This window comes from Lepidochelys olivacea (genome assembly GCF_965140295.1).
Source record: "Lepidochelys olivacea isolate rLepOli2 genome assembly, chromosome: 8".
Classification (NCBI taxonomy): Eukaryota; Metazoa; Chordata; order Testudines; family Cheloniidae; genus Lepidochelys; species Lepidochelys olivacea.
The window spans coordinates 15,863,560-15,871,593 of record NC_140418.1 but is presented as its reverse complement, the minus strand read 5'-3'; the positions used below and the strand labels follow the sequence as shown (position 1 = coordinate 15,871,593).

General features: G+C 41.6%; 1 protein-coding gene across 5 annotated transcripts in view; it reads left to right on the top strand.

The window, feature by feature from the left end:
- Window positions 1-207: 207 nt before the first annotated feature.
- Window positions 208-8,034, top strand: part of AFF4 (ALF transcription elongation factor 4) — a gene marked incomplete at its 3' end in the record, with an annotated part of 73,134 nt that continues 65,307 nt past the window's right edge. For 3 of the 5 annotated variants that reach the window (XM_084637528.1, XM_084637526.1, XM_084637530.1), the window contains exon 1: window positions 208-342. The remainder of the gene's footprint in view (window positions 343-8,034) is intronic. The other 2 variants (XM_084637527.1, XM_084637529.1) reach the window with 2 other exon arrangements.

Below are 8,034 nucleotides of genomic sequence, written 5' to 3'. Positions count from 1 at the left end.
CCAGCCGCACGCCCAGCCCAGCCCGCAATGGAGCGGCGGGACCCCCGGGGAGCCGCCGCCGCCCGCGCCCCCCCCCGCCTGTGACCCGCTCCCGGAGCTCCCCCGCCCCTCTGGGTCCTGCCTTCCCTCCCCCCGGGGCCCGAGCCCGCTCCTTGGGCCTGGTCTTTGTGCCCGGCTCCGGGCCCTGCCCTCCCCGCTCCCGTCCCCCGGGGCCTGACTCCCCTGGCTGTCGCTGACTCAGTGGCGGCTCCTCAGTCCCCTTTGGGCCTCCTCGTCTCCCGCCCGACGGGCCGGTGGCGGCAGCCGGGAAATGGTCCGGGCCTAGCGGAGCAGCGAACGGAGGTAAGGGGAGGGGGGCGGTGCGGGGCCGCTCCGGCTCGGTCTCGCTCCCTGGGGCTGGAGGTGGGGGCTCCCGGGTGTTTGTCTGGACAAGGCCCGTTCTCTGGCGGTGGGCTGTGTCCTCTTCCTCGGGAGGTACCCGGGCTTTGGCGGAGGGAGGGGGGACATTTGCCTCCCCTCCGGCCCCGAGCATGGGCTGGGTAAGAGTGCCCCGGAATTCCCTGAGGGGCCATGGCGTCTCGGGGGCGGGAAAGATCCAGTTCCCTGTATCTGTTCTCGCTTATTCTTTATCCTTTTCCCCGCCCCCGCCTTTTCCAACTACCTTCTCTCCCCCCCCCGGGCTTGAAACTCTTTCTGCTGCCCCTTCAGTATTAGTAACCTCTCCCTCCTGGACCGTGCCTCGGCGCCTCCTCTTGGTCTCTTTGTAAACTTCCACCCACTCCTTGCCTTCCCCACTCTCCGTCCCCTGCAGCTCTGGATGGCTTCTTTCATGTCAGATGTGACCTGCTAAAAGAGGCATCAGCCTCTATCCCTAGATTAATACATGGAGATGAGCAACCCCCCCTCTCCCCCCCCCAACACTCACGGGTGGGTGGGTGGATGGATGTGTATCCATACACATAATCTCTACTGAGATGTGCTGGCATTCCCTCTTTTCGAGAAAATAAAACTTACATGGTTCTTGGTAAATGTGGTTATAGGTTGTTAGGTTTTTCTTGGTGGTGGTTTTGCTAATGAGGCCGCCTCCTCTTCCTCTCCTAGCTGTTAGATTTAATCCTCCAGTAATTGACGTCAGTGCTTTGTTCCTTGCACTTTGCTGTGTGTTTTAGGCACTGAGCAGTTCTAGGGATGGATCAGGCAGAGGAGTGGTGGGGAGGCCTAGTCTGTGGTTTCGTTCATTTTAAGCAGTTTTTGTGTGTGTGGTAATGGGTGGGGTAGGAGGAAGTCAGAGTTTCTGGCTTATTAGCTGAGCCACAATCAAATCTTCCTTCTGAACCAGTAGGTGATGTTTGTTGTTCAAAGCCACTTGGTGATAATTGAATTGCCCTTTGGCTAAACAGGGTACAACAACTTAAACAAGCCTTTAAGTCAGGGCAATATTCTTCCTTTTCTGTTAACAAAATGTTTTAATAACTATAACACAAATGGTTACATTTTCAGTTCTTATATTCATTCATTTATAGGAACGAAAAGATGACTAATTTAACATACAGTTTTGAGCCAATATACTAAATTTAAGGGTAATAAAGTAGCAGTGCTTTGTAGCCAGTCCAAAATAACTGAATACACTGTGTGTTCATAAGATCTATTGGTTAGTTAGGTGCTAGACGCAAGAAGTGTGGGACCTTTAAATTTCCTAGGCTCACCTCCTTTGTTAACTACTGTATCTTTCAGTCTCTTGGTTTATTATGAAAATATCTGACGGAAACATTCACATGATGATGTGCATTGTCTTGCTTCCATCATGTCAGTTAAACCTCCTGTTTACCTCAGTAGGAGCCGATCAGGCCCTTATATAGCATGTTAGTATTTGAAGTGAAATAGGATTGTCCAAATTTCCAGTTCTGTTTTTTAATTTATATTTTCTCCTCTAGTAGTTGAACTCCTCCCCACTATGGATGAGTTCTCCAGTTTTCTCCCTCTAATGTTTCTGAACAGTAATGGAGTGCCAGCCCAAAGGAGTTATTGTGAAATAGGGCGTAGTCAAGTGAATTGATGGAGTTAACTGCCTGATTTGTCACCTTATAGACTTTTCTCCAATGAGAAACATTTTTTTTTTTTTGAAGTCATGATGCTGCCATGGGTGCCATATATTGCACCCTGCTGGTGTCTAACAGTATACTATTATTTTTGTGGGTGGCCAACTTTCAGCATATTATTTTAACTGGGATCTGTGGAATGACTTGTATAATAATACTGCTTCATTTGACTTTCATTCTTGCTATTGCTGCATTTTATTACCCTATTAGGCTTTAAATATATCAACACTTTTTAATATTAGGATTTCTTTTCTGGTCACTGTGCAACATGCCTGTAACATTTAACATAGAAGTGCAAATTCATTGTTACTGCTTATTTTGAATAGTTACGACCAGTCTTAAAAGGATAGACAATGTCCAATCTAGAATTAAAAGTAGCATTTCAGATGCTGTTAGTGTCCCTCAATCCTTTTGCCAGTTTAGTTTAGTCACTTTGTTCTATATCATAAAAGGTTGCAACAGGGAATCTGATTGTAAAGGGGAAACAGTGTAACTGACTACAGAGTGCTGTTAGATGTACAAAATAAAGTGCAATTTTTTGAGTACTGTATTTTCCGTGAATTCTTTTCCGGTTACAGTGATCTTGGATCAATAGTTAATAGAACTTCAGACAATTTTTTTTTTAAAGGTACACTATTAGTATTTTATATTTGTCTGTAAATCAGCGTGTCTTGGCACAGTTCCTTTCAAGATCCAGATATTTCTGCTTCTAAATGTATATCCTCAGACTGTGGTAAATGACTTAAACAGCATTTTGTAAACTGTCTGACAAATATGGAACAGAAATTTTATTTAAAAAAAAAATCCACGGAACCAGAACAGTCATAAATCATAGTTGATGAAATAGCTGAATGATGAGGAAAATCTTGCTACATTTTGGAGCTACTTAAGTCATAATATTTGTTTTATTCAGATGTTTGTAAATAACAATGTTGCAATGGAAGTCTCTAAACTTCTTGAATGGTTAAACATTAGCACGTGTTGTATTACTTAGTTCCTTTTTTTTTTCTCTGACTAGTGGCTGCTTGCCAGGGTGCTCTGGCTTTCTTCTAGAGCTGTAGTTGCTGTTTCTTGACTATATCAGAGGTGATCAGTGACATGTGGCCTGCAGCTTAGGGACTGAAGCAATGATTCCCAACACTTCTGTGTTAGTTTGGATGGCAGCTCCCCTGTCACCACATTGTCTTGTGCCATGGCTCCAGAACAGTTGCCACAATCTTCCCCCAACATCCCTTTCTGCCCTTTTCTTGCTTGTCATCTTTTTTTCTGTTTTGTTTCTTACATTAACTTTGGTTTGCTACTCTTCTCCTCCCCATTGTTTCAGCTCAACAGAAGGCTCCATGCTGCTCATGGTGGGTGCAGAAGTATCAACTGGTGACACCCATGATTGAACTTGAGTGTTGTGAGCAGACATGAAATTGAGGGTGACCATTAGGTAGCTGCCTGAGCTGGCCAGCAGATATATATGAGCTGTTCCTGCTGCTGCCTGTATTGAGACAAAACATGGAGGGAATGTGGGTGCCTTTCAAGAAGCCACCTGTGACAGCAGAAGGTGGTTTGCATCAGGGAGAGAAGGGTGGATCTTAAGTCATGTCGCTTTCCTGGCCCTGCTGTTTTGCCAGCTCCCATCAGGACTAGTCGAATGTGCCAGATGGAGAAAAACTGGTTGAAGGATATGGGAAAAGTCTTCAGATTTGTTATTGTCAGAATTCTTGTCCTTCCTACAGTAACAGCTCTCAGCCACCTAATTTCAGACTGTTATTTGTTGTTCATGTGGATTTGTTTCAGAAGTATAGTCCTATCTGGTGCAGGAATATGTGCTTGCAACTATCCTCAACATAAACACAAAAATATCTTTAGTATACTAGTCTTTTGTTTCGTTAGATGAAAATGCCACTTTTGTAGCTTATATCAGAAGGATACCAATTTGGATGCCGTCATGGCTATAAAGAATAAAATGTTCCTGAGTTGAAAAGCAGAAGCATTTGATATTGTAAGTATATTTGTGAAGACAAATTAACAATTTTATTGTCTTACAATGCCCTAAATTAAATTCTTCACTGATAGAAGTGTATAAAATACACTGATTTAATTGATAACTATATTAAAAAGAAGTTTTGGATCACAAAATCATGGAGCTAGAGATGGAAAGAAATTGTCTGGTCCATTCTCTGCCTACGCAGGATTGTTCCTATTATGCAGTTACCAAAGTCCTGTCCAGTTCCTCTTAAATAGGCTACACAATTCCACAGACTAATGATTCTCCCTGTCAGGAAGCTTCTCTCCCCTTCCCCCCGCAAAGTGCTGAAGTATTCAGCCTGAATTATTCCTTATTTTCATAATATTACTGCTATGTCCCTTGTACTATATGCTTCCTCACCTCCTTCAGAGCTTGTCTTTGAGCATGTTTCATGGGGCACACTCGCTGCTAGGGCACTGTTTCATGGTATGCTTTAATTGCTATATATTGTAATTGTAACCACTAACCTTTTTGGCAAAGGTTTCTTTATTTTATTTTGTCTTCATAAGCAATGTTTGTTTTTCAGAATGGCCTTTTGTAAAAAATGGGTATTTTTTCTCTCTCAGTATTATGGCATAATATTTGGCTGCTTTTTTAAAGCCAGTGAAAATAAGTGGTGGTGAATTTGGGATATCTTCCTTAATCTCTATTTTTAAGTAATATACCTTAGTTCTAGGCATTATAACATCTAGATCTTATCACTAGTCATGTGTGCACTTAATTCTGTATGGTATCTATTTAAGGTAGGACAAATAATTGTGTAACACTTTTGAAATGGATTGAATATACTTAAAAGCTACTACTCTTTAGAGGAAAAAAAAGTGTTTTCCTTAACTCTTCTTGATTTTGAGTTTTCAAGGTTTGACAGAAGTGACATCTAAATTTTCATGTTTGTCATACCTTCTGTAAAAGTCTCTGTTTTAGGGACTAGAATATGAAGTATAGTACTTGTCTCAAGTCTTGTTAGTTTGGAATTATTAGGCAAGTATATGTATTTTTTAAAGGAGGAATGTATCATATCATTGAATAACTTCAATACAAGTAACAAGGTCTTTTATTGATCTGGAAAGCTTTCATTAGGGGAAAATGGGGGGAGTCATTCACACACCTACACCCAATGTGAAATTGTACGGCGATGGAAATTTTTTACACAAACAGAATTTTGGTAGTTTATCCAAAGATCAGTATTCTGAAACTTGCTGCACAAGTTGTTAAACTCTTGTCTCTTCTTTCTCCCTTTGTCTTCCTCTCTTCCTTAAATCCTCTTGGTTTTCCTGCTTAGGTGGAGAGAGTACTTCAGAGATCAGGATTATGATAAATTAAAATATGACTAGGGAAGGAATATGGTGGAAGAACTGGTAGATGTTAAGGGCCATGTGATTCAAAAGTACAAGCCAACGGTTAAATCTGGGTAGGATGATGAATTGCCTTACCCTTCTAGTCCAGGGGTTCTCAAACTTCATTTCACCCCGACCCCCTTCTGATAACAAAAATTACTACACAACCCCAGGAGCAGGGACTGAAGCCTGAGCTCGCCCACCTGAGCCCCACTGCCCTGGCGGGGGATCCAAAGCCGAAGCTCAAGGGCTTCAGCCTCAGGTGGGGGGCCTGTAACCTGGGCTGTAACCCTTGGGCTTTGGCCCCAGACTGTAGCAAGTATAATGCCAGCCCTGGCAACCCATTAAAACAGGGTCCTGACCCACTTTGAGGTCCCAACCCACAGTTTGAGAACCGCTGTTCTAGACAGATCTCATTGTTTTTACCACCAAGTACAGCACTTAGATACAATGGTAGTAGATACAGTGAAATGCCTATATATAAATAAAACCCTAAAACAACTCCCCTAATAGAAGCCAGTATAAATAATGTCTTGAGTGGTCGTCCTCCAACAGAAAACCTGGAAATAATATAGGCTGCTGTATATCAGGACGTACTTGTGTAAAATTTGTTTACCATTACATCGAGTGTGTTTTATCAACCATGTTAAGGGTTGCATAATTAAAATAAAAATTGTCAGGAAATACAAGAATCCAAACATGGAAAGTTCAGCCCAAAAGGCTGTCATGTATTTTCTGAGGAAACTGAGCTTGTAAAAATGTGGGGGAGAGGGATTTCATGGAAATTGTTTTACATAATTACAGCAGATACTAGCATGCTCCAGCCTTAACGAAACAAATAGCATTTAATGTAATGCTAGTGGCTCTGATTGGTTGGCAAATTAAAAAAACAGTTGCCTGTGAATTGTTTTCTTCTTGTCAGTTTAAAGGGCCTTGCAATTTAGCATGTAGTGGAAAGCTAGTATGTTTATCCTGCCCTCAGTCTTTGTAACATAGGTTTGTTGGTATGAATTAAGGAAATGATCTGGTCACTGAGGTCATAGATTCTGTGACTTCTTTGGCTCGGGCTTCAGCCCCCCGCAGCAGGGCTTGGGCTTCAGTCGCGCCCTGACCAAACCCTGTTTTGTGTACATTTTTACCATGACTGCTCCGTGCATTTTGACTAATTTTACCATGACAAAATTGTATCCATAGTATGGATGTACCTGTAGAGCTGTCCTGATTAACCCCCCCTGGAGGCGCAGCTCCACGGGTGTAAACCAATTCCTCAAGTGGCATAGAATAAGCTATAGTGGCAAAAGGACATTTTTGCTGGTATAACTGTGACTATACTAGGGCTTTTGCTGCAGAGCTTTGCTGGTTTGGAGTGGAGGAGGGGGCAAATCATCCTAACAAGATATGGCCATGTATGTAAAACTTACTTGTGTAGACCAGGCCTTAGTATCAACTTGTATATTCAAAAAATTAAACCGAGACGTAAAGGTTCCCAACGTAGGTACAAGCTGCTACATCGCTGTTGGCCCTCTCTTTCCACTTGGTGTCTTAGTTCAGTGCTCACCATGGTTGCACAGGCTAAGTACTTCAGTAATTGCACTTATCAGTTCCTAGCTATTTTAATACTCTTAAAATGAAGGCTGTGTATACTACTTTGCCCAAACCTCTTGGGCCAAAAAAATTGACTTGGTCTTTATAGGTGTATCAGACAAGTGTGGAATTTGTATTTAGATCAAGTTTCTCTTATTTATTTTAGATATCTGTGAGAACAAGATTAAAGCATTTAACAACAAAGCTAGTAAACATATAAAGGTTTCAAAGCATAAGACTGTTTTGTAACATACACTTTAATTAGAAACTACAGAAAGGAAATGTCTGCTCTTGTCTTTGCCCTATCAAATCTGATTGGCACAACTAAACAGAAAATTGATAGCTTATTATATCATTTGTAGAACCCCTTTGATTCACTTCCTTATGACTCTTCTTTCTAGGGTTCCAAATGTTAAGTTGCGCCTCAGCCACATTGCTGGAATAACTTTGTAAACACTTATTAAAAATATTGATTTAACAGGGCAGAAAATAAGTGTAGATAGTGAGTAAAGAAAAAGGATAAAAAGGCAGTTCCTAGATCAGTGAATTCTTAGCCTATAATATCAATACCAGGTATATTTAATTAGGAAAAAATACCAGTAACGCTTCACTTATACACACCCCTACTCAGTACTCTACTGGAAATACATTTTACCAGTGGAGAGTTTTAATAATCACTTAGTCCTAAGTGTAAATCAGCTTTTCATTAGCAAGCTGCTCAGAAAGGATTTTTCTTTTTTCCCTTTCTTGCAATATTTTTCTTAATTTAAAAAAAAAATTGTGTTCTCTTTTGGCTTAATGACACAAGGTCTTTTACTCAATCAGCATTTATCAATAGCCATTTTTACAGGGTTTTTCTCACTTACCTATTTGCCCAAACAACTTTATTTTGTGTGTTTAGGGGCAAATCATGCTCTTAATGCCGTACGTGCCTGCAGATGAGATGAGTGCAGTGGAATAAGTGTTTGTTTTGTGTGTAGGGGTGTGTGGGATA